At 44.3% G+C, this 27,999-nt stretch overlaps 1 pseudogene; it reads left to right on the top strand.

Moving 5' to 3' along the window:
* Positions 1–198: 198 nt before the first annotated feature.
* Positions 199–27,994, top strand: LOC106583979 (protein crumbs homolog 1-like; annotated as a pseudogene).
* The last annotated feature ends 5 nt before the right edge of the window (positions 27,995–27,999 follow it).

Below are 27,999 nucleotides of genomic sequence, written 5' to 3'. Positions count from 1 at the left end.
ACCAAGCATGTGTATGGTTGTAGCTTAGGTTTATTTACAGTTTTCACCCATTCAAACTCTTCTTTTACAAAAGAGGAATATTCTAGTCACCCTGCTGCTTACACAAGCCTGTGATCTGCCTGTAAGGCTCAGCAGGTAAGAGTAGTGGCTGCGTCTCCCAACACTGTTCTATAATTGACTCCCTAGCAGTCACCAGTGCTCACTCTGTAAAATGGCACTAATGCATTAGTGTTAATCCTGAGGATCTGGCTTTCCCAGACTCCTGCCTGCAGTAGGACTCAGCACTGTGTTTAGTTGTGCATGGCTAAAGACGAGGACAGGGACTGCCGGATACCCTGATGACCTATGGTCACAATGAGATTGAACACACAGTGGTAGTTGACATCTAGGCGTGCATTCAATTATTGGTGGGAAACTCGTAAACCAACGCAATGCTGAAAGTGGAAGTATGGATTTCGAGCATTCTATTGCTAAATGCAGGTATGGTTATATGTTGTTCTTTGTGCTTTATGTATGTGACTATTTGTTTCAATGACAATGCATGCTTGTAATGGCATTGCTATACAATCTCATTGAAGTAAATGGAATTAAGTGATTATTGTTGATCATCATCGTGTTTTAAGCTTCCCATCTTTTCTGTGTGTTGTTGTAAACTGGATTGAGAAAATATCTTAGTCTAGTAACTTTTGTTGCTATGTGGTTGCTACTGTATATACGATTGAATGGGTCTATTGGCCTGAAAATAAGCCATGGTACTGTATTTTACCACTAACATATTCTTATATTAAGAATAGATGCTTATGGTTTCAGAACCTATACTATTCTTTATCTGAAATCAAATGGAATTGAAAACTAGACATGGACATTTTACTTTACTTTTACTTAATCCTGATGTGACATACACTAATCTATATCAACGTTGACACTGCCAGTTGTTCCATCACAAACTGTCATGAACATAAAGCTCCCGGCTACAATCCAACCAAAGCCACATTGACATTATCCCACCCCTGGTAAGCCACTATTGGCTTAAAAAGTCAAACGTAACACAATATCTGCCAATTAATTACCAGCATCATTTCCCCCCTGTCTTGTCATGACTGTCCTGTGAGAATCCGAATGGGTCAGATCAGCTTGGCAATGGATGGCAGTAACCAGACCCTCTCTCACCTACAGAGGGGAGGAGGGAGCTGCTGGGGGGTTGACAATTCACACCCTATTGTAAATTAAAGGAGAGGAGTTCTAGGGTCTCCCTCTCCAAAATCCACAAAGGAATGTGCTTTGTCTCCAGAGACTTTCCCCGCTGAAACTTTAACACGTTCAAAAGCGAATACTGGAACAATATTTCAAACATTAGAACATGGGAAATGGTCAGAGGTGATCTAAAGAATAATAATGTCATATGGGATTCTATTTTAAAAGTGTTATAAAGGAAATACTTTAACTTAAAGTATATACACTACATTTACGAAGTCTCAATCCTTACCGTTGTGTATAAAATCTGAACATTTCTGAAAGTATTTTTGTTAAGATAGGAATCTGATTTTAGGAGCCATGAGAGAGAATTTGTCTCCTATAAACTTTTCAGAGTAAGTAGCCACGCCCCAAGTGAGGTCAGAGTGCATGTCAGCCTGACGAAACCGTCCCTTTCGAACAGAGTGCATAAATGGATGGGTAAAGAAATTAACATTTAGACCAGAACATCGCCAGGCTGCAGCTGCTTGTGTAAAGTGGTTTGAACTCTGAATAACAACACAACATGGAGAAGAAAACTCCCCTCTCAGACAGTCACTGGTACAGCTGATTAGCTGTCATAAAAAAAGTATCTAGAAAAGTGAATTTAATTGGGACCATTCTACTACCCTTCACACCATCCTATTCTACTACTCTTCTAAAATCACTGTAGTACGCTACTCTCATCACCCAATGGGAACCATCGATAGGGCTGGCTAGCCTATCTTCAAAGGAGCATCGTCCAGAGTGAACAACAGTAGATGAGACAGGTCTGGACCCCTTTCAGACAATCAGAGCCTTACAAGTGTGCCGCTGAAAGGTCCATCACCCTTCCTAAGGAGGGCTGGTTCTCACAGAGACCCACAGCGAATTAAGGCATTTCAACGTAAATACATTCATGATTTCTTACTCAAAACGGGCGGCAAAGTATATGATTACTGTGAGAATAGTTTCTAAAATGTATCAACGATAAGTGTATTTTTCTCTCTCTATCTCGCCATGTCGTTGTGTAACAAGCCGCCATATGGTGTGTCAGTCCCCTAGGGACCTTTTCCTAATGTATTAAGTGTGTATGTTATCCTGTGTTATCATTTAGTTAGCTGGTAAATAAATAAAATAAACGGATTTGTGTAGTACTGAATCATAAGTAAGGCTGGGGGTTTTGCAGATGCAAGGAGGTTATGACTGTTTAGAATGATGAAATGATAAGAGGTTATGATTAATACGTTGACTGTTTTATGGATGTGATAGGTAAGGACCTTTAGAGTTTAATTCGGAAGATGGTAACTCTTTAAACAACCGCTCTCTTGGTGCCCCGAATGCTAATGAGTTCATTGTTACATGATTCATTTAATTGGGTAACTAATAGTTAGTTAATTAGATAAATAACAGTCATCAGATTAATGAAAGTAAAGTCACCTCAATCCATATGTAGCCAGTTAGCGATGCTAATGATAACTGGCATCTTGTAAGTAGACAAAAAGACTTTCCACAAAAACCTTCTCAATTAAATGTGAACTGCAATGTCCCACTGAGCATAAACTGGTTGAATCAACGCACATCATAAAATGTTTTTTATGTGATGACGTTAAAACGACGTGGAAAACTGATTGGATTTGAAAAAGTAATCAACGCAAAGGAATTTCATATTTTTTTCACCCAACTTTTACATTGATTTCACGTTCGTTGACAACTCAACCAAATGTAAATCAAAACCAGATATTGAACTGACGTCTGTGCCCAGTGGGTAGGCTTACCTGACAGGACTATATGTGTCACGCCTGCTCCTGCTTTTCCTCTCTGGCGCTCAAGGGCGCCAGACTGCCTATCATTACACATACCTGTCCCCTTCGTTACGGGCACCTGCGCCTCATTGGATCCACCTGAACTCCATCATGATTTGATTGCCTGCCCTTTATCGGTCTGTTTCCTCTGTTCCATCCCTGTGTCAGCATTGATGTTGTTATTTTATCTCCTGTCCAGACACTGTTCCTGTCCTGTTTCATGTCCGGTATTTATTAAATGTCTCCAGCGTCGATCCTCACAGTATGCTGACACCAAAATTGGACGCATCACTGAGACCTTGTTTTTTGTTGGTGATGTTGGGTCCGGGTTCCGGATCGATGGTACCGGGGGTGCCTCAGTTAACTCGTCGGGCTTCCATGCCCTAGCTGGCTCGAGAGGTTTTTCTTGCCCAGGTGGGCTCGCAAAACACCAGACTCAACGTCAACATTGAAGAGGCGACTCTGGGATGCTGGCCTTCTAGGCAGAGTTGCAAAGAAAAAGCCATATTTCAGACTGGCCAATAAAAAGAAAAGATTAAGATGGGCAAAAGAACACAGACACTGGACAGAAGAACTCTGCCTAGAAGGCCAGCATCCCGAAGTCGCCTCTTCACTGTTGACGTTGAGACTGGTGTTTTACGGGTATTATTTAATGAAGCTGCCGGTTGAGGACTTCTGTTTCTCAAACTAGACACTAATTTATTTGTCCTCTTGCTCAGTTGTGCGCCGTGGCCTCCCACTCCTCTTTCTATTCTGGTTAGAGCCAGTTTGCACTGTTCTGTGAAAGGAGTAGTACACAGCGTTGTACCAGATCTTCAGTTTCTTGGCAATTTCTCGCATGGAATAGCCTTAATTTCTTAGAACAAGAATAGACAGACGAGTTTCAGAAGAAAGGTCTTTGTTTCTGGCCATTTTGAGCCTGTAATCGAACCCACAAATGCTGATGCTGCAGATACTAAACTAGTCTAAACAAGGCAATTTTTTTGCTTCTTTAATCAGCACAATTGCAAAAGGGTTTTCTAATGCTCAATAAAGATTTTAAAATGATAAACTTGGATTAGCTAACACAACGTGCCATTGGAACACAGGAGTGATGGTTGCTGATAATGGGCCTCTGTTCGCCTATGTAGATATTCCATAAAAAATCTGCCGTTTCCAGCTTCAAACGTCATTTACAACATTAACAATTTCTACACTGAATTTCTGATACATTTTATGTTATTTTAATGGACAAAAATGTGCTTCTTTAAAAAGCAAGGACATTTCTAAGTGACCCCAAACTTTTGAATGGTAGTGCACATCATGGTTGGACTGTCTGTCTGTCTGATGCCAATTTTGGTTGCCCTTAGTTTGACGATGTAATCCAGACTGGTGTTTTCTCCATCTCCTTAACTATCATACTCATAGAGAGCATACACATAACGTTAGCTAGCGAGCCAGCCAGCTAACGTTAGCTAGCTAACAGTATACTTTAACTTGACATTATGTTTATGCAGTTTTACTATGCAATACATTTTTGTTTCAAAGCAGCGTTCGCCACGATTACCTAGACATACTGACCAGCTCCAATAGAGAGAAGCGTGCTATATGGCAGACCAATCCAAACTCATCTCTTGGCGTGTCCGGCCCACATTATCTCAGCCAATCAGCTGCTCTTCCTCCCGGGGAAGGACTGCCCGTTCCATGATCTCGCCATCACGGTTGACAACTCCATTGTGTCCTCCTCCCAGAGTGCTAAGAACCTTGGCGTGACCCTGGACAACACCCTGTCGTTCTCCACTAACATCAAGGCAGTGACCCGATCCTGTAGGTTCATGCTCTACAACATTCGCAGAGTACACAGGAATGTTGCCGCTTCCTGCCTCACACAGGAAGCGGCGCAGGTCCTAATCCAGGCACTTGTCATCTCCCGTCTGGATTACTGCAACTCGCTGTTGGCTGGGCTCCCTGCCTGTGCCATTAAACCCCTACAACTCATCTAGAACGCCGCAGCCCGTCTGGTGTTCAACCTTCTCAAGTTCTCTCACGTCACCCCACTCCTCCGCTCTCTCCACTGGCTACCAGTTGAAGCTCGCATCCGCTACAAGACCATGGTGCTTGCCTACGGAGCTGTGAGGGGAACGGCACCTCCGTACCTTCAGGCTCTGATCAGGCCCTACACCCAAACAAGGGCACTGCGTTCATCCACCTCTGGCCTGCTCGCCTCCCTACCTCTGAGGAAGCACAGTTCCCGCTCAGCCCAGTCAAAACTGTTCGCTGCTCTGGCACCCCAATGGTGGAACAAGCTCCCTCACGATGCCAGGACAGCGGAGTCAATCACCACCTTCCGGAGACACCTGAAACCCCACCTCTTTAAGGAATACATAGGATAAAGTAATCCTTCTAACCCCCCCCCCACCCCCTTAAGATTTAGATGCACTATTGTAAAGTGGTTGTTCCACTGGATATCATAAGGTGAATGCACCAATTTGTAAGTCGCTCTGGATAAGAGCGTCTGGTAAATGACTTAAATGTAAATGTAAATGGCTAGAGGTAAGGTTGCTCGCTTTTTCTGTGGCTAAACCAACTAAGCCCTTAATTTAACAATTTTATTCGTATTTACAAATGGCAGACAAGTTTTATATTAAGGCACATGAAAGTTCACATGTTCGAGAAGGCATTTCTGCCAAAAAAACGCATTTTGATTAAAAAATATATTTTTTACGTTCAAACGGCTCTCCTGTGATGTCGTGACTTGCAACATACACCAAGTTTCCTTGATCAGGTCACAAATACTGTACCTCTTTTCATGACGGTGCTAGCAGCCACGTGACCAACAACACAAACAAACGGACTATACAGATACAAGTAGTGATTGGAGTTACTAAACGAACTATCCACTTCATTTTCGAACGCTTTCAAAACTCGGAAGCCAAACGTGTAAACTATGGATGCAACTTCCTCTGCGCTCTTGCATTAATTAATATGCGCACCACTAGAAGTCTCTGCATTAGCATGTTTCTGTTAGCCGATACATCCTGAAAAATAGTGTAGGCTACCTATGATTTCGTTAGGCACGTGATACTTGTTATTAAGCATTGAGCTTATGAATTATGGGCTAATATGCATACGCTTCTAGTTTAGGCTATAGGCTACAACCCAAGCCTGTCAGTCTTTGTTTTGTTGCGCAATTACGCACCTAATAACGCAATTCATTTGTTTGTTTTTTGGGGGAGGTGCAGCAGCACCTACTTCCTGTGGCTATGGCACTCCTCGAACCGTGTTGCCTACCCCTGGGCTATAGGCTATGCAAGCCTCTCCTCATAGGCCATTCCTCTTTTGTAAAGTCCAAGGAAAAGCTATAGGAAATGTATTTGTATAATTTTTTATACTAGGCCTATTCAGCACTGAGCCCGTTCTTCAGGGTCTCTGCTTTTTGCTGCCACTAGATGTAGAAGTGAGTGTTTCAACACTAATCTTAGGAATGGAACACCCTGGATAAAAACTTGTTTTTAAGTCTTATTTGATAGTGAGGGACACATTCAACCCAACAATTGGTCAATTGTGTTCCTTGAGATTATGGAAATGCCTCTGTTGACGTTAAATGTTTTTTGGGTGAATCCGAATAGTTTACAGTTGGTTAATGAAGGACTCCAGGCTATGGATCTTTTCACAACTAATCATCTTTAACATTAAAAGTAAAAGTTAATATTAATGGTAAATTAAATGGCTAGTTGCAGGACGAAGCTGCAAGTTTACCTGTCATGTCCACAACAATGGAGCAGCAGACCAAGCAATATGCGAGAGGAGGCCAATTATTCTGGTCAGTGTCAAATTCATTTCTTTATTTTATTTAACCTTTATTTAACTAGGCAAGTCAGTTAAGAACAAATTCTTATTTACAATGACGGCCTGGCAAAAGGCTTCCTTTTGGGGAATGGGATTTAAAATTGAAATAAGTTAAATAAAATATAGGACAAAACACACATCACAAAAATGTATTTATCAGGTACTGAGGCGATCGATTCTGTTACTTGTTATTCGTGTGAGATATTTCCATTTTGGGATAGTCATTCACTGAATTGCTAGTACTAGTTGCTCATTCTGCTACAGTGGTTACAAATGTCTCGCTCTCGGTGGAATGTGTATGCATTATCACATGATACAGCCTTCTAATCCCTTCCAAATCCTTACTAATCCCTACTGGAAAAGTGCTACCTACTAAGGTAGGTGCCTTTGGATGCAGATAGGAAGCAGCTTTTGTATTTTGGATAATAACAGTATGCTACACCATTAGTTTCCATTCATACAAAGTGTCAAAACAAGTGCCCAGCACTGGGCGTGAACTCGTGATGCTCGAAGCCAAAAGCATGATGCTCAGACCACTGCACTACAGCAGTTGACAATGCAAGGTATTAGAATACGTGATGGTATGAGCCCTAGGTACGGTATTGCATTGTATAGTCCACAAACACTTCTTCAAATCTGCCTGCGACAAAATGGATCATATTAAGATCTGAATGTACACATATAGGTTTTTGGAGTGGTGCAGGGGCTGCCACACTGGGCAACGGTTGTTGTGGGGGATTAAGTGCCTTGCACAAGAGCATCAAGGACTTGAGAGCAGTAGCCCAATTGCTACTGTAGCTCACTTCCCACCATATATTTCCCGTCGGACCCAGGGTTCGAACTGTCAACCTTCCAGTTGCTGTTTCACCTTTCTAACCACTAGGCTAACCACCCATGATGAAGCAGAGGCATAAATGCCATAAATGCCTGTCAGTGTCAAAGGTGTCGAAGTTGACCTGACAAGATGTCGAGGATGATGAGGTTCAGCTCAGAGATGGCATCATGGGGTATATGACACTGCAGGCAGCTTCCTCTAGTCTAGAACTTAACGTCACGCCAATATAGACTACACATAAACAATTATTCTAATAACATAAACAATACATATATGGGGAAGGTTAACATGTCTCCAGTAAGAAGTAACAGTGTAGTCATTTACTATAATAAGTTACATACATTATTCATGATTCATAATAGACGATAATGCTTTCAAAGATGAGGAGAATAAGTATGTTTTCTGTACTAGAATAGCAGGAAAGGTGAAGAGTGAATAATTCCCACCTGGGAGCAGCGCTTAATTTCCACACCTTCACAGACTAAGCTGTACCCATCATAGTATCATTGACCCACATCATCATCCAGTCTCCCTTCCCTTCCAGGTACCCTTTGTGATGAGGTAGTGGACATGTGCAACCCCAGCCCTTGTGAGAACGGGTCTCAGTGTCAGAGCCTTGTGGGGGGCTATGTGTGCCACTGCTCCCAGCAAAGCCTTGATGAGTTCCTGTATGGGGGCCAGAACTGCAGCAAAGCGTTGGTGGGCTGCGAGGGCCATGAGTGTCAGAACCAGGGCTCATGCTCTCCGTTCCTAAGCGATGGGCATCATGGCTACTCCTGCCACTGCCCCCCGGGCCACACCGGGCTTCTCTGCCAGACCCCCACAGCCATCTCCTTTGAGCAGAGCGGCTACCTGTTATTGCGGAGCCCCATGATGTCCACAGAGGCCTCCTGCAACATCACCCTGAGTTTCCGGACAGTGCTGCCCAGTGGAAGGCTGATCCTGGGTCTGGAGCTGCTGGGGTGCCATCTGAGACTCAGCCTGAGGAGGGAGGCCTCGGTTGGGGGTAGGGCAGAGGGAGAGGCCCTGCAACTTAGCCAGACACTGGAGCTCCCCCTTAACGTGACTGATGGGGGGTGGCACTCTGTGGAGGCCGTGCTGGGGGACAGCCTACTCAGCCTCAGGCTCCTGGATGGCGGGGTCTGTCAGGAACAGGACTGTAAGAGGGAAGCCCAGGTCGCAGGCACTCTGGCTGGGACAGACTCTCCAGAGTCTCCCCTCCAGAACACCTTCATCGGTGGGGTGGTGGAGGAAGGTGTGGTTCTGGTCCCGGTCCCGGCCTTCATCGGCTGTCTGCGGGACATGTTTGTAGACTCCCAGCTGGTGGTTCCGGATGAGTGGCTGAGCGACTCGGCAGTGAATATGACTTTAGGCTGCAGCCACAGAGACAGATGCCAAGACAGCCCCTGTCAGAACAGAGGACAGTGCACCAACCTGTGGCAGAGCTACCAGTGCCGATGCCCCCGGCCATATGAAGGCCAGGACTGCGCTGAGGGTAAGAATGGAGGAATGAGTGGACTGAGTGATGGGGGTGCTGAGTATAAGATATAGTCGAGATCTCCTTTAATTTCAGGGGTTAATTTTTGTCCATTACATGCATAGCTACGTACCGGCTGCATAATTAACAATCCCCATATATATTTTTTGTGAATGCAGTGCATTCGGAAAGTATTCAGACTCCTTGACTTTTTCCACATTTTATTACGTTACAGCCTTATTCTAAAATTGATTAAATAGTTTCTTTCCCTCATCAATCTACACACAATACCCCATAATGACAAAGCAAAAACTGGTTTTTAGAAATGTTTGCAAATGTATTTAACACAAAAACTGAAATTCTAAATTAAAATAAGTATTCAGACCCTTTACTCAGTTCGTTGTTACATTTACATTTTACATTTTAGTCATTTAGCAGACCCTCTTATCCAGAGCGACTTACAGTAGTGAATGCATACATTTCATACATTTTTCATACATTTCATCCCTTTTTTTTCCCATACTGGTCCCCCGTGGGAAGCACCTTTGGCAGCGGTTACAGCCTCGAGTCTTCTTGGGTATCACGCTACGCTGGGCACACCTGTATTTGGGGAGTTTCCCCGATTCTTCTCAGCTCTGTCAGGTTGGATGGGGTGCGTCGCTGCACAGCTATTTTCAGGTCTCTCCAGATATGTTTGATCGGGTTCAAGTCCGGGCTCTGGCTGAGCCACTCAAGGATATTCAGAGACTTGTCCCGAAGCCACTCCTGCATTGTTTTGGCTGTGTGCTTAGGGTCGTTGTCCTCGATCCTGTCTACTCTCCCAGTCCCTGCCACTGAAAAACATCCCCACTGCATGATGCTGCCACCACCATGCTTTACCGTATGGATGGTGCAAGGTTTCATCCAGACTTGACACTTGGGATTCAGGCCAAAGTGCTCAATCTTGGTTTCATCAGACCAGAGAATCTTGTGTCTCATTGTCTGAGAGTCCTTTAGATGCCTTTTGGCAAACTCCAAGCAGGCTGTCATGTAACTTTTACTGATGAGTGGCTCCCGTCTGGCCACTCTACCATAAAGGCCTGCTTGGTGGAGTGCTGCAGAGATTGTTGTCCTTCTGGAAGGTTCTCCCTTCTCCACAGAGGAAGCCTGTAGCTCTTTCAGAGTGACCATCAGGTTCTTGATCTCCTCCCTGACCAAGGCCCTTCTCCCCGATTGCTCAGTTTGGCCGGGCGGCCAGCTCTAGGAAGAGTCTTGGTGGTTCAAAACTTCTTCCATTAATGAATGATGGAGGCCACTGTGTTCTTGGGGACCTTCAATGGTGCAGACATTTTTTGGTACCCTTCCCTAGATCTGTGCCTCAACACAATCCTGTCTCGGAGCTCTACAGACAATTCCTTTGAACTCATGGCCTGGTTTTTGCTCTGACATTCACTGTCAAATATGGACCTTATATAGACAGGTGTGTGCCTTTTTTAAATCCTGTCCAATCTATTGAATTGACCACAGGTGGACTCCAATCAAGTCTTAGAAACATCTTAAAGATGATCAATGGAAACAGGATGCACCTGAGCTCAATTTCGAGTCAGCAAGATGGCACCAACAGAGATGGTAGCCTCGCTTCGAGTCCTTAGGAAACTATGCAGTTCATTATTTTTTTATGTATTATTTATTACATTGTAAGCCCAGAAAATCTTAAGTGTTATTACATACAGCCGGAAAGAACTATTGGATATAAGAACGACGTCAACTTAACAACATTACGACTAGGAATACAACTTCCCGAAGCGGATTCTTCATTCGGACCACCACCCAGGACATTGCATCTAATCCCAGAGGCCGACCCAAAACAACGTCACCGCAGAAGAGGTAGACGGAGCGGCCTCCTGGTCACACCACCCACCTCTTCCCGAGTATACTACTCGCTAATGTCCAGTCTCTAGACAACAAGGTGGATGAAATTAGGGCAAGGGTTGCCTTCCAGAGAGACATCAGAGATTTTAACATTCTCTGTTTCACGGAAACATGGCTCTCTCAGGATATGTTGTCGGAGTCTGCTATCTGCTATTGGAATGGGAAGTGGGTGACAATGAGAGATTACATTTGTTATGTGTCTATGCACCTGTGTCATGTGGAAAAAGGCAGACAGTGCAGTCTGTGAGTGCTATCTTAGACAGATCAGAGTGTGTCCTAGATGAGTGTCGTCTGGGCTGCGTCTGTAACATGGGAACATATGGGCTACTGGCTGCTTACCACACACAATATAACATAGACTTCTTAGACAGTGAGCGAGAAAGTCATACCACTAGAAGTTGTATTTGGTATTTTTGACACACAAAACAAATGCATAATTTTTACTATTTGGGAACCAGTAGTTGAAACCCTGAATATGTTATAATAAAACAATTACCCTCATCTTCTGTCCTCTCACTCCCTGTCCTTCTCTGTAGAGTATGAGATGGCCCGCTTCGGCAATGAGGACTCTCAGAGCTACGCCGTTTTCACCATCACAGATGATGCAGGAAGTGACATCACTGTCTCCCTCTTTCTGCGCACACACCGCCACGCTGGCCTCTTGTTGGTGCTCGCCAATAGCACCAGCCAATACCTGCGCCTGTGGCTGGATGAGGGGCGGGTCAGAGTTCAGCTCCATAACTTTGAGACCTTGACCAGTGAGAGTGTGGTTAACGATGGGGACATCCACTTTGTGAGCGTGGTGGTAGACCGTGAGCATATGGTCCTGTAAGTGGCCAACCAGAAGCAGGGCTCGGTGGAGGTCAGGACAGTGGACAGTCAGATGGGGGATGTGGTGTATGTGGGGGGTCTGGCAGAGCAGAAGGCGTCATCAGCATTCGGGGGCTACTTTAAAGGCTGTATCCAGGACCTGAGGATCAACAGTGAGAGACTGCAGTTCTTCAGTCTGGACACCACAGTGACGTCATATCCTCTGGTGCTCATGGCTAATGTCACAGCGGGCTGCGCTGGGGTCGACTCCTGTAGTGTGAGTGGACTGAGCAATCCTTACTACTCTCTACACCTGCCTGTTCTACTCCTACTCTGTCCCCTTCTTTCACCTGCCCTACCCTGTCCTTTGCCCATGCCATACCCAGTCCTGCCTTTCCCTGCTCTGCACACAGCCATGCCTTGCCCCTGCCCTACCAATTCTGCCCCAAAACCGGACTACCCTGCCCCTTCTGATCCATTCTCAGCCTTCATTATCTTACTCGCCATCACTGCGTTTGACAGCCACATATGTCACCAATCCCAAACAATCAAATTAAATTGAGTTTAAGGGTGAGGTTAAAGGTGTTAATTGGAAATGCTGTTACGTACTTAACGTGAAGTAGAGAAGACGAAAGAGACAAGAAGACAGGGAGACAATAAGGAACTGCCAACTGTTAGGGTGTGTTTACACAGGCAGCCCAATTCTGATCTTTTGCCAAATTATTGATTTGATTGGTCAAATGACCAATTAGAGGAAAAAGATCAGAATTGGGCTGCCTGTGTGAACGCAGCCATATGGCTCAGTTAGGATCAGTGCTAGGGCTAGATTACCTGACTAAAGCACTTGACTCCATTTAATAACATAGGCTGTAATGGCTTAATGTCCTCCATCTCACGAGGTTCACACAAAGTAATTGAGGTGCTTAAAGTACTTGAATTTAGAACTCTGAAATTGGTACTCTGAAGTTGGTACTTGAAAAGTACTTGAATTCAAAAGAGAGGAGAAGAGAAAATGATAAAATATGTTAATATGAAAAATATTAGAAAAATGTAATGGTCTTGTGAATTAATTTCCAGGCAGACTACCAAGTTTTATTACCTCACGTGTTTCGGCTCTGGTTGCCAGGCTAGCTCGCTCATTCCTCTCACACTGCCACTCAGCCAGGCAGGTACAAAACTGACTGATTAGGCACCGCCAAACATCACATCGATAGCAGTATAAATGGGTTTTTGCCAGACCCAACATTTTGTTATGTTACAGCCTTATTCTAAAATTGGTTAAATAAATGTTTTCCTCATCAATCTACACACAATATCCTATAATGACAAAGCAAAAACTGTTTTTTTGAAATTTGTGCAAATGTATTAAAAATAAAAGCATAAATTCCTTATTTACATAAGTATTCAGACCTTTTGCTATGAGACTCGAAATTGAGCTCAGGTGCATCCGGTTTCCATTGATCATCCTTGAGATGTTTCTACAACTTGATTGGAGTCCACCTATGGTAAATTCAATTGATTGGACATGATTTGGAAAGGCACACACCTGTCTATATAAGGTCCCACAGTTGACAGTGCATGTCAGAGATGCGCTCTGAGATGTGATTGTGTTGAGGCACAGATCTGGGGAAGGGTACCAAAAAATGTAAGCAGCATTGAAGGTCTCCAAGAACACAGTGGCCTCCATCATTCTTAAATGGAAGACATTTGGAACCACCAACTCTTCATAGAACTGGCAGCCCGGCCAAACTGAGCAATCAGGGATCTGGCATTCTCTGGATTTATGGTGCCTTCATGACAATTGGGAATTCGGAAAAAAACAAGATTGAATCATGATGTCAGTGCTGTTCAGGTCGGAGCTCTAGAAAGATGCCTGAGTTGGAATTCCGAGTTGGATGACCGTTCAAAATGTATTTTCCTAGTCGGAGCTCAGTTCATGTTGTTTGAAGTTACTGAAGTCTGAGATTTCCCAGTACCAAGTTTCCAGTTGTTTTGAGCATGGCAGAAGTCAAGCTGGATTGACAGCATGGCTAATGTATTCAACCTTTTCTGGCCCATCGTGTTGAATTATTATCCTTTTAAGCTTGGAAAAGAGACCCTTAAACCCAGACTTAGGCCACACACCCACTCCACTGAATAGCAGGCTAATGATTGCTTTGGAACCCTTACAGTTAGCCACTGATTCCTTCCAAACCACTCATTGTTGAATTTGCTATTTTGTCACACAACACAACTCCACAGAAGTTTTGAGGGAGCGTGCAATTGGCATGCTGACTGCAGAATTGTCAACCAGAGCTGTTGCCAGATAATTGAATTTTAATTGCTCTACCATTAACTGCCTCCAATGTCATTTTAGAGAATTTGGCATTACGTCTAACCGGCCTCACAACTGCAGACCACATGTATCCACACCAGCCCAGGACCGCCATATTGGGCTTCTTCACCTGCGGGATCGTCTGAGACCAGCCACCCAGACAGCTGATGAAACTGAGGAGTATTTCAGTCTGTAATAAGGGCCTTTTGTGTGGAAAAACTCATTCTGATTGGCTGGGCCTGACTCCCAAGTGGGTGGGCCTAAGCCTTCCGAGGCTCACCGATGGCTGCGCCCCTGCCCAGTCATGTGAAATCCATAGATTAGAGCCTAATGAATTTATTAATTATAAAAGATAACCTGAATGTCCCTATATCCTTTAGTAGTAGTAATAATAATAATATTAATAAACTGTATTTTTTTTCTCTCCCTCTCCAGAGGAACCCTTGTCAGAATGGGGGGATGTGCTACCCCATGTGGGACGACTTCACCTGCACCTGCCCCCACAACACTGCAGGGCAGCGCTGTGAGAAAGTCAAGTGGTGTGAGCTAGCCCCCTGCCCCGCAAAGGCGGAGTGCCGCACCCTCAACCAGGGATACGAGTGTGAGTCATTCTTCCCTAAATCTGCCCGTCGGTCTGTGAGGTAGGACTGGGATTAGGACAGATTAGCCTGTGGTTGTATTAGTGAGGATTTACGTGGCCGTCTGTCTGCCCTGTGATTAGATGTCCTGGAATGAAGACAGAAACAACACTGTCACTCAGAAAAAGCAGAGGATACAGTGTTGTTGTGTCTGCCCAGCACACATTCGCTCATCATTCAGCCTCCTTGTGGTTGATTTTCTATTTATTTGTTAATGTATATTTTTGTACTGCTTTATTACTTTTATTCCATGGTCCATATTCCATCACATTTTGGACTGATCTTGAAGGTTAAAGCCTTTATTAGATGACCACATATTTACATACCTATCTCTTCTTTTCCATCCCAGGCTTCTCCAGCGCTACCTTCCTTCATGACAGCAGTGTACTGTCTTACCGCGGTACTGGCCGTATCCAACGTAGCCTGGCCAGCATCACCGTCAGCCTGCGCACCCGTAAACGCCACGTTGCAATCCTGCATGCCGAGCGTGGGCCGGAGTTTGTGACGGTGTCTGTGCAGCATGGCCTTCTCTTCTTAGAACTACAGAGCGGGGAGGGCTCGTCCACGGTGTCCCTGAGCAGCCGCATGGGGGTCAGCGACGGGGATTGGCACAGCGTCCACCTCTTCATGGTCACCCCATGGGCAGAGGCGTCTCGCTGGACCCTAGTGCTGGATGAGGAAGTGGATGAAGCTGGGAGCTCCAGCAGTGAAGGGGGCAACCTGGACTTCCTCAGGGAGGGGGTGGACATCCAGCTGGGGAGGCTTGGACCCAAGGCTGGCTGGAGCCTAGAGGGGTGCCTGGGTACTGTGGAGGTGGGGGGCATCGCCCTGCCTTACTACAGCCCCTTAGAGGTCAACCTGCCCCGGATTCAGGAGGAGCAGTTCCTTCGGACATCCCCCAACCCACCCCGTAGCGGATGCAGTGGAGGCCCAGTGTGCCAGCCCAGCCCTTGCATGAATGGAGGTAGCTGTCAGGACCTCTGGAACCTGTTCAACTGTAGCTGTGAGGAGGGCTGGACCGGTCGCCGCTGTGAGCGCAACACAGACACCTGCGTCTCCAATCCCTGTATCCATGGCAACTGCAGCATTCAGGGGCTGGCATATGAGTGTGCCTGTGAGTTTGGCTACACCGGGGTGGACTGTGAGGAAGTGGACGTGTGTGAGAACCATCTATGCGCTCATGGAGGCACATGTCTACATGGAGTGGACAAGTATGCCTGTCTGTGTGCTGAGAACTACACCGGACCTTACTGCAAGTGAGTCACATGGGTGGGGTTAGGAATGGAATGGAAATAATATTTATTTTTATACAAAGGAATGAACACACAACTAAACAGTCACCTTCCTTTTATCTGTAAAGTTTGTATTCCAAAGTTGCAGTCCCTTTGAGATTAAACACAATTTGTTAAATATTAAGTATTAAGTCCACAAATAGGCTTTAATAACCAACAGTTGAAAGAATAACATCGTAAAACAATATTTTATGTTTTGAAAACATGGATTCTGCATTTTGAATATTTCAATGAGATAAAAGTATAATCCATGGATCTCAAAGCAATAGTACACCACTGGGACTCCCTTTTAGCTTTATAACACAGTAAGGAAAAAGAAAACCATGTAAATGTTCAGATCTCTGTAAAGCACTTAAACCATGCATGAACTGTGTGTTTTAGTTGTAGCATTTCTGTTCTACTTAACGTCATATATGGCTCTAGTGTGTCGCTGTAGTCTGTGTAGTAACATTGCTGTAGTGTGTCACTGTAGTGTACTGTGTGTGGTGTATTTATCTCCCTGGTGGTTCAGTGCTACTGCCTCTCATCTCCCGTTTGCCTCGGAGCATCATCGAGGGAATGCCTTCATCCATTTATCTTGTAAACACACACTCTCTCACATGCACTACCAACACTCTCGCTTTCTCTCTCGCTCACACACATTCTTTCACATCGCTCCTTCACAAGGACGTTTTTGAAACAACTTCCCTCAGTAAGCTAGAGTTTCAGACAAGATGTCTATCTTTACTGGAAAGTTTTCATCCTAAATCAATTGTTTTATTCTAAACTCAGCAAAAAAACAAACGTCCTCTCACTGTCAACTGCGTTTATTTTTAGCAAACTTAACATGTGTAAATATTTGTATGAACATAACAAGATTCAACAACTGAGACATAAACTGAACAAGTTCCACAGAAATTGAATAATATGTCCCTGAACAAAGGGGGGGGGGGGTCAAAATCAAAAATAACAGTCAGTATCTGGTGTGGCCACCAGCTGCATTAAGTACTGCAGTGCATCTCCTCCTCATGGACTGCACCAGATTTGCCAGTTCTTGCTGTGAGATGTTACCCCACTCTTCCACCAAGGCACCTGCAAGTTCCCGGACATTTCTGGGGGGAATGGCCCTAGCCCTCACCCTCCGATCCAACAGGTCCCAGACGTGCTCAATGGGATTGAGATCGGGGTTGTTCACTGGCCATGGCAGAACACTGACATTCCTGTCTTGCAGGAAATCACGCACAGAACGAGCAGTATAGCTAGTGGCATTGTCATGCTGGAGGGTCATGTCAGGATGAGCCTGCAGGAAGGGTACCACATGAGGGAGGAGGATGTCTTCCCTGTAACGCACAGCGTTGAGATTGCCTGCAATGACAACAAGCTCAGTCCGATGATGCTGTGACACACCGCCCCAGACCATGACGGACCCTCCACTTCCAAATCGATCCCGCTCCAGAGTACAGGCATCAGTATAACGCTCATTCCTTCAATGATAAACGCAAATCCGACCATCACCCCTGGTCAGACAAAACCGCGACTCGTCAGTGAAGAGCACTTTTTGCCAGTCCTGTCTGGTCCAGCGACGGTGGGTTTGTGCCCATAGGCGACATTGTTGCCAGTGATGTCTGGCAACAATATCTTACAATAGGCCTACAAGCCCTCAGTGCAGCCTCTCTCAGCCTATTGCGGACAGTCTGAGCACTGATGGAGGGATTGTGCATTCCTGGTGTAACTCGGGTAGTTGTTGCCATCCTGTACCTGTCCCGCAGGTGTGATGTGCGGATGTACCGATCCTGTGCAGGTTTTGTTACACGTGGTCTGCCACTGTGAGGACGATCAGCTGTCCGTCCTGTCTCCCTGTAGCGCTGTCTTAGGCGTCTCACAGTACGGACATTGCAATTTATTGTCCTGGCTACATCTGCAGTCCTCATGCCTCCTTGCAGCATGCCTAAGGCACGCTCACGCAGATGAGCAGGGACCCTGGGCATCTTTCTTTTGGTGTTTTCAGAATCAGTAGAAAGGCCTCTTTAGTGTCCTATGTTTTCATAACTGTGACCTTAATTGCCTGCAGTCTGTATGCTGTTAGTGTCTTAACGACCATTCCACAGGTGCATGCTCAGTAATTGTTTATGGTTCATTGAACAACCACGGGAAACAGTGTTTAAACCCTTTACAATGAAGATCTGTGAAGTTATTTGGATTTTTACGAATTATCTATGAAAGACAGGGTTCTTTTTTTGCTGAGTTTATGTATTGTTTCTCTCTCTCTCCACAGTGATCTCATTGAGGAAGTTCCATGGTACATAGACAGCAGAAAATTGTAAGTTTTATTATTTGATACTCCTCCCACCTATTTCAAGAAATGACATAACAACCAGCACCAGTGTTTTCCCCCTACATATCCGGACATAGTAAGTCCATCAGAGCAGGACAGAGTCTGTGATGTTTTAAAGTTCTATAGTAGTGGTTTAATGTCCTGTTCTTGAGGAGCAGTCAGGGGTCTAAATGTCTTTATCCTGATCGCCGCCTAAATCCTGTAGTCTCCCAGTGGGGAGACAGACGGTACATCCTACTCCCCCTAGTTCACACACACATATTAGTAGACAATAAAAACCCTTTACCCAATAACCCCTGACCCCCATTGTTTAACGTCAGGTCGTGTTTCTTCTACGCACCACTACTCGTTCAACCACTCTACCGGAAGCAAGACAATGTCCTGCCCCCTCCCATCTAAATCTCTCTTATGCACACACACCCTCTAGAGGAGTGTGCCTGTCTGATTGTGTGGTCTGTATGTGGTTCTCTCCTCAGTAGGCCCAAGCTGCCAGTGTCTGTCTGTGGAGATGAGAGCAGAAACTACATCTGCTTCAATGCAGGGAACTGCACTGAGAGGGACCTGTCTTGTGACTGTCTACCCGGCTTCACTGGACACCGGTAAGAGAAAGAGATAAATAGAGAAAAGAGAAGGATACGGAGGGAAAAAGAAGGAAGGGGGTAGATTGGAGGGGAGAGATAATCTAAAAGTATACCCAGTAAATAGGTGAACTTTGTAAAACATTCATTAGACACAGACCATCTTGATGTTGTGTGTTGTCTCTTTTTTTGCCTCTGTTTCTATATCTGACCCTCATCCTGTGTGTAGCTGTGAGCAGGAGGTGGATGAGTGCAAGTCCAACCCCTGCCTGAACGGGGGCTACTGTCGAAACCTCATTAACAAGTACCACTGTGTGTGTGAAATGAGTTTCGCCGGGGACAATTGCCAGGTCGACGTAAGCGACATTTACTTTTACATGGCCGTTCTGTTCTGGCAGAACCTCTTCCAGCTGATCTCTTACCTCATCCTGAACCTTGATGACGATCCTGTGATCGACTGGGGAGGGCAAGACGACTGAGAGAGAGAGTGTGTGCATGCGCGCGTGTGTGTGCATGTGTTTGTGTTGGTGCATGTGCGTTCGAGTGGTGTATAAGCTTGAGAGTTATGGTGATGGGTGTTAAAGAACTTCTTAGGGATCAAATCCTGTTAACGGGATCGATTTGACAACAGCCAGTGAAAGTGCAGGGCGCCAAATTCAAACAACAGAAATCTCATAATTAAAATTCCTCAAACATACAAGTATTATACACCATTTTAAAGATAAACTTCTTGTTAATCCAACCACAGTGTTTGATTTCAAAAAGGCTTTACGGCGAAAGCATACCATGCGATTATGTTAGGTCAGCGCCTAGTCACAAAAAAACATACAGCCATTTTCCAGCCAAAGAGAGGAGTCACAAAAAGCAGAAGTAGAGATACAATTAATCACTAACCTTTGATGATCTTCATCAGATGGCACTCATAGGACTTCATGTTACACAGTACGTGTATGTTTTGTTTGATAAAGTTAATATTTATATCCAACAATTTCTGTTTACATTGGCTCGTTATGTTCAGTAATGTTTTGCCTCCAAAACATATGGTGATTTTGCAGAGAGCCACATCAATTTACAGAAAAACTCATCATAAACGTTGATGAAAGATACAAGTGTTATACATAGGATTAAAGGTATACTTCTCTTTGATGCAACCGCTGTGTCAGATTTCAAAAAACTGAGTACAGCGCTCAGCCACCAAAACAAGCCATACAGATACCCGCCATGTTGTGGAGTCAACAAAAGTCAGAAATAGCGTAATAAATATTCACTTACCTTTGATGATCTTCATCGGAATGTACTCCCAGGAATCCCAGTTCCACAATAAATGTTTGTTTTGTTCGATAAAGTCCATATTTATGTCCAAATACCTCCTTTTTGTTTGTGCTTTTAGTTCTCTAATCCAAATGCACGAAGCGCGAGCACAAAGTCCAGACGAAATGTCTAAAAAGTTCCATTACAGTTCGTAGAAACATGTCAAACGATGTATATAATCAATCTTTAGGATGTTTTATCATAAATCTTCAATAATATTCCAACCGGACAATTCCGTTGTCATTAGAAAGGAAAGGGAACGGAGCTCGCGCTCACGGCCACACAAGATAAACAACTAAAGGCTTTCAGCTGAGCCATCTGCTCTGAGTGGTATTATTTGCTCCCCTTTCACAATAGAAGCCTGAAACAACTTTCTAAAGACTGTTGACATCTAGTGGAAGCCTTAGGAAGTGCAATCTTACCCAATTTACACTGGATATTGGATAGGCAATCACTTGAAAAACTACAAACCTCAGATTTCCCACTTCCTGGTAGGATTTTTCTCAGGGTTTTGCCTGCCATATGAGTTATGTTATACTCACAGACATCATTCAAACAGTTTTAGAAACATCAGAGTGTTGTCTGTCCAAATCTACTAATAATATGCATATCCTAGCTTCTGGGCCTGAGTAGCAGGCAGTTTACTCTGGGCATGCTTTTCATCCGGACGTGAAAATACTGCCCCCTAGCCCAAAGAGGTTAATAAATGCCTGTTCAATGAAAAACAGCTATGTTCTAAATAGTGTGAGTGCCGTTATATCTGTGTCTGTGTATTACATTACCACTGGGGTTAGCAGAGAGGATTCTTTAAACCCGGTGTTTAGGGATTAAATCCAGCTGTGACAGCTGACCACTAAGTACTTCAATTAACCTCTATGGGCTAGGTGGGACGCTAGCGTCCCACCCGTGGTGCACTCCATCAACAGCAGGTGCATTTCAAGAGCGGCAAATTTGAATCCAAATAAATGTCAAAATTCAAATTTTTCAAACATACAACTATTTTACACCCTTTGAAAGATAAACATCTCCTTAATCTAACCACGTTTTACGATTTCAAAAAGGTTTTACGGCGAAAGCATAAATTTAGAGTATGTTAGGACAGTACATTTACAAGAGTTGTGTGTAATGTTTTGTCAATTCAAAGACAGGGTCACCAAAACCATAAAACCAGCTAAAATGATGCACTAACCTTTTACAATCTCCATCAGATGACACTCCTAGGACATTATGTTAGACAATGCATGCATTTTTAGTTCTATCAAGTTCATATTTATATCCAAAAACAGCGTTTTACTATGGCATTGATGTTGAGGAAATCGTTTCCCTCCAATAACCGGCAGTCAAGTCAACACCACAAATTAAATAATTAAAATTAGAAAACATTGGTAAAATATTATATTGTCATTTAAAGAATTATAGATTTACATCTCTTGAACGCAATCAACTTGCCAGATTTAAAAATAACCTTACTGGGAAATCACACTTTGCAATAATCTGAGCACTGCGCCCAGAAAAATACGCGTTGCGATACAGACTAGACGTCATGTTGGGGAGATCTAAAATCGAAAATACTATGTAAATAATCCATTACCTTTGATTCTCTTCATCAGATGTCACTTCCAGGTATCACAGGTCCATAACGAATGTAGTTTTGTTCAAAAAAGCTCATCATTTATGTCCAAAAATCTCCGTCTTGTTAGCACATGATCTAAGCCAGCCGGACTTCTCGTCATGAACGAGGGGAAAAAATATATTTACGTTCGTTCAAACATGTCAAACGTTGTATAGCATAAATCATTAGGGCCTTTTTTAACCAGAACATGAATAATATTCAAGGTGGACGAATGCATACTCTTTTATAACGTATTGGAACGAGGGTACCCAACATGAACTCGCGCGCCAGGTGTCTAATGGGCCATCATCGTTCCATGGCTCTTGTTCGGTCAGATCTCCCTCCAGAAGACTCAAAACACTTTGTAAAGGCTGGTGACATCTAGTGGAAGCAATAGGAAGTGCCAAAATATTCCTCAGCCCCTGTGTTTTTCAATGGGATAGGTTTAAAGGTAATACAACACATCAGGTATCCACTTCCTGTCAGAAAATGTCTCAGGGTTTTGCCTGCCAAATGAGTTCTGTTATACTCACAGACACCATTCAAACAGTTTTAGAAACTTTAGAGTGTTTTCTATCCATATATAATAAGTATATGCATATTCTAGTTACTGGGTAGGATTAGTAACCAGATTAAATCGGGTACATTTTTTTTATCCATCCGTGCAAATACTGCCCCCTAGCCCTAACAGGTTAAGAAACAATAGGGCTTGTTCCTGAACTGGGCCAATGAGAAATTGGAGCCCTGGACAAGACTTAATGTCTCTGATTGTAAAAGTACAACTTAGCTATAGGTTTAATTGTTTTTCTATTGTTCAGGTGAGCCAAGTTTAAATGTAATATCTTCCTTTTCTGACAAGAGCACAGAGCTGTTTTTGTGCCTTAAAACAACACGTTTTTTTATGGGCAGCAGATTTTTATAAAAAGTTGTGTGATTTTGGAATATACTCTCTGTTGGATATGACAATATGAATATCCTTTGGGCGATGTTGCTAAACTAACACAGATCAGGTAGCATTATATTGTACATTAGACTAAGCTATACAGAAACTATAATAAATGGTATTTTCCATGGACCAAACGGAAAACAAGACACGGGTTTTGCAATTACACAGAATCGTCAGAGTAGAACCACCATTTCCGAAAGGAATGTTTTGTTATTCAAAAACTTTTTCACTTTTGGAAAATAATTGTTTTTCTTTTCTTGGATGAATCTTGTCTTTGAAAGCAAAATGTCTCACAATATATGGTCAGGCTCATGTCCATTTGATGTTGTGTATTCCTTGAGGATAATGGTACTGTACATACTGATACTGTAAGTGGTGTAGCTAGATGGATTCCCCTAGGCCTTTGAAGGCAGCGAATCACACTTATCGATTATCAATTTTAAACTAATCAAAATTCTGTCACACGTTGTCTATACCTACAAATCTGTCTGTCTCTGTCCATCTCTCTATCTATATCCACCTCTCCGTCCGTCTATCCATCCGTATACTATATATTCAAAAGTACGTGGACACCACTTCATATTAGTAGATTCGGCTATTTCAGGCACACATGTTGCTGACAGGTGTATCAAATCGAGCACACAGCCACGCAATCTCCATAGACAAACATTGACCATAGAATGGCCTTCCTGAAGAGCTCAGTGACTTTCAATGTGGCACCATCATAGGATGCTACTTTTCCACCAGGTCAGTTCGTCAAATTTCTGCCCTGCTAGAGCTACCCCGGTCAACTGTAAGTGATGTTATCATGAAGTGGAAGGTCCAAACTACCTCTGGAAGCAACATCAGCACAAGAACTGTTCATCGGGAACTTCATGAAATTGATTTCCATGGCCGAGGAGCCGAACACAAGCTTAAGATCACCATGCGCAATGCAAAGCATCGGCTGGAGTGGTGTAAAGCTCACCACCATTGGACTCTGGAGCAGTGGAAACGCGTTCTCTGGAGTGATGAATCACGCTTCACCAACTGGTAGTCTGACAGACTAATCTGGGTTTGGCAGATGCCAGGAGAACGCTACCTGCCCCAATGCATAGTGCCAACTGTAAAGTTTAGTGGAGAGTAAAAATGTTTTCATGGTTCAGGCTAGGCCCCTTAGTTGCAGTGAAGGGAAATCTAACACCACAGCATACAATGGCATTCTAGACGAATCTGTGCTTCCAACTTTGTGGCAACAGTTTGGGGAAGGCCCTTTCCTGCTTCAGCATGACAATGCCCCCGTGCACAAAGTGAGGTCCATACAGAAATGCTTTGTCGAGATCGGTGTGGAAGAACTTGACTGGCCTGCGCAGAGCCCTTGCCTCAACCCCATTGAACACCAACTTCGAGCCAGGCCTAATCGCCCAACATCAGTGCGCGACTTCACTAATGCGCTTGTGGCTGAATGGAAGCAAGTACCCACAGCAATGTTCCAACAACTAGTGGAAAGCCTTCCCAGAAGAGTGGAGGCTGTTATAGCAGCAAAGGGGGGACTAAATCCATATTAATGCCCATGGAATGAGATGTTCAATGAGCAGGTGTCCACATACTTTTGGCCATGTAGTGTATCTTGCTCTCGATGGGTCTGTGTCCGTTCTGAGGTGTTCTGTCATGTCTTACTTCTTTAAACCACTTTTTGTCTTCAAATAAACATTTCCTGTTTTTTCATAATCTGTTGTTTATCCTCCTTTCACTACCTGTCTTAATTTATCCAACATAACCACTCTTGGCTATTTTCTTCCAGTCCTAATTGTTTCTCCGTCTCAATGATCTGAGAAAATAAAACAGTATGTTTTGGAGAAAGTTGGATGGCTAAAGCTTGCAATCAGAAACGGCTCCAAAACATCCCACTTGGCAAAAACTGGTTGAATCAATGTAGTTTCCACATCATTTCAACAAAAAAATTATATGTGATGACATTAAATCAATGTGGAAAATTGATTGGATTGCAAAAAGTCATCAACATAAGTGCATTTTTTTCACACCACTTTAAATCTAAATTTACATTTACATTTACATTTAAGTCATTTAGCAGACGCTCTTATCCAGAGCGACTTACAAAATGGTGCATTCACCTTATGATATCCAGTGGAACAACCACTTTACAATAGTGCATCTAAATCTTTTAAGGGGGGGGGGTTAGAAGGATTACTTTATCCTATCCTAGGTATTCCTTAAAGAGGTGGGGTTTCAGGTGTCTCCGGAAGGTGGTGATTGACTCCGCTGTCCTGGCGTCGTGAGGAAGCTTGTTCCACCATTGGGGTGCCAGAGCAGCGAACAGTTTTGACTGGGCTGAGCGGGAACTGTGCTTCCTCAGAGGTAGGGGGGCCAGCAGGCTAGTGGTGGATGAACGCAGTGCCCTTGTTTGGGTGTAGGGCCTGATCAGAGCCTGAAGGTATGGAGGTGCCGTTCCCTTCACAGCTCCGTAGGCAATCACCATGGTCTTGTAGCGGATGCGAGCTTCAACTGGAAGCCAGTGGAGAGAGCGGAGGAGCGGGGTGACGTGAGAGAACTTGGGAAGGTTGAACACCAGACGGGCTGCGGCGTTCTGGATGAGTTGTAGGGGTTTAATGGCACAGGCAGGGAGCCCAGCCAACAGCGAGTAAATCCAATGGCATGGTGACATTTGTTGTTGATTTCACGTTGAATTCACGTTAGTTGACAATTAATCAAATGTAAATAAAAACATTTTTGTTGAACTGATGCCTGTGCCCAGCAGGAAGTGTCCTGTAGGTGACAGCGGAAAGTCAACCCCTGAAGCTGCCACTACTCACAAAACTGGCCTCAGAAATGTCACTTCAACACTGCCATGACTTTACCTCTCTTGTCACAGTTTCAGAGTGCTCTAACCTACACTTGCCAACAGTTATTCCACTGGTCATAGACTTGTCAATGTAAGTCCCGGGCAGAGGTGTGTGTGTGTGTCTGTCTGCGTGTGTGTGTGTCTGTTTATGTACGTATGTACGGGCGGGCATAGACCCATGGGTGTAAGTACTCCATGGGTTTTCCGGTGAGCTGTGTGGCACGGCTGTTAGATAGAGATGGTGCTTGGCCAGCTAAAAGCTGCCTTTGTTTCCATCTGAAGTGCAACTCAGCATTGATCTGGTGGCGTACCTGCAGGTTGGGACTGTTTCACAGAAATGCATGAGGGCAGCTTAACTGGCAGACATGCTCGTTCATCTAGAGACAGTCACACACACACACACACACACACACACACACACGTATACTGTATATATAGGCACACAGTACAGGACACATCTACCTGTCAGACACCCAGGTGCTGAGATGCGCACTGTGTAGCTGCAGTAGGGAGAGACTGTGTGTGTGGGCTTGCTCTGCCATAGAAACTGCTTAGAATGCAGACTGGTTAGAGAGTAGAGTACTGAACCTGTCTGCCTCTGACTGATGAAGACCCTTGGCTGTGGAGTTCTCTGGGTCTGGGTACTCTGTGTTACATTCACTCTGAGAGTAAACCCTTCTCATCGGACAGGTAAACAAACAACATATTATTGTTTAAACAAGACAGAGTAGTATTGTTCCAGAATTTTGTTGTGGTGTTATTTATTTTAAGGAATGTTTTACAGTAGCACCACAAGGGCATGTTGCTAACTCTTTATCTGTGTGAAGTGAAGTAACTGTTGACTTGGTTTAACTGTTCATATCTCCCAGCAGCTCCTCTGCATGGCTCCAATATGATACCAGGCAAGATGACATTTGTAAGGGCATTTTGACGGTGGCTCAGTATGATGGCACATTTTGTCAAAATCATCAGATATATAACACACAAATTAGTGTGAATCAGTATCAAAAACAGTGATTATTTCACTTACATATTCGGTCATTAGGAAAATGCTATGATTTTGTGTTGTTTGATGATTGTCTGTGTTTTGGATTTAGATTGTGTTTACACAGTGTGTGTGTTTCTGGGTGTGTTGATGAGACCCTGTATGTGTGTGATTCTCCTCTGACGGAGCGTACCCCAGGTGTCTTGCACATGGCGGCGATGCTTGTGCCGTGTGTGGTTGGCATGATGATAGTCCTGTTGCTGGTGCTGGCGTTAGTCGCAGCCAAAATCTGTGAGCAGCAGCAGATGGAGGCAGGGTTCACCCCTCCAGTCTCCTACCCAGCCTGGGTCAGTCCCTGGTACCAGCTCTACTGCCTACGGGCTCGGGGACAGATCCCTCATGACGCTGGTACAGCACTTGGAACCGTAGCGCCTTGTGTAACGTAGCCATGAGTGAGTGTGCGTGTGTCTGTGTTCCTGGTCTGACCAGTATTTTTATCATGCTGTTAATGCACTTTTGCACCTTTTAATTGATGTTCATGTTTTTCCTGCTTCCCCATTTTTTGTGTACTTGTACTTACCCCTGTCTCCCCTCCTCCTCTTCCCTCCTCAATCCGTCTCCCTCTCCAGTTGACCTCTGAGGGTATAACCTCTGACCTGTTGCTGTCAGTCAGTCTAGTGTCTGTTGTGCTGCTGCTGCTGGCCCTGGTCAGTACCTCCGTGGCGCTAAACCAGAGGGCCACCTACAGCCCCAGCCGACAGGAGAAAGAGGGATATCGCGTAGAGATGTGGACATAGCCCATCCGACACTCATGGAGAGACTCATATAGAAGACTGGGGCCAGTTCCAAACCCACCACTCAACTGTCCTGACATTGTTCTATTGGGAGACTCATATAGGAAACACACTCACTGGCCTGGACCCAGTTCCAAACCCATCACCCAACATGGCAGAGAGACTCATATAGGAGACAAATGTCATGGCTGAGATCCCTCCTGTCCTGTTCTTATCAAAGAATACTCCACTTGGGATGTCTACTGTTTCTTCTGAACGGCTTGCAACCTATCATTTTGCCTTAGCCTCCATTGCAAATACCTTTCATTTGGATAGGTCTTAAAAATACTGTACTTGAATGTTGTAGTAAAACGGGAGATCCAAAAGACAGCTCTGCAGTAGATGAGGATATGAATAGATGGCTAGAGATGTTCTGCATTACTTTTTGGTAACATATAAGAACACACAACAATGTCAAATGATGTTGTTTTTATATATTGTTATATATATGCTTCA

This window comes from Salmo salar, chromosome ssa23, assembly GCF_905237065.1.
Source record: "Salmo salar chromosome ssa23, Ssal_v3.1, whole genome shotgun sequence".
NCBI classification, from domain to species: domain Eukaryota; kingdom Metazoa; phylum Chordata; class Actinopteri; order Salmoniformes; family Salmonidae; genus Salmo; species Salmo salar.
The sequence above is the reverse complement of the archived record's forward strand: the minus strand, read 5'-3'. Positions and strand labels throughout refer to the sequence as shown.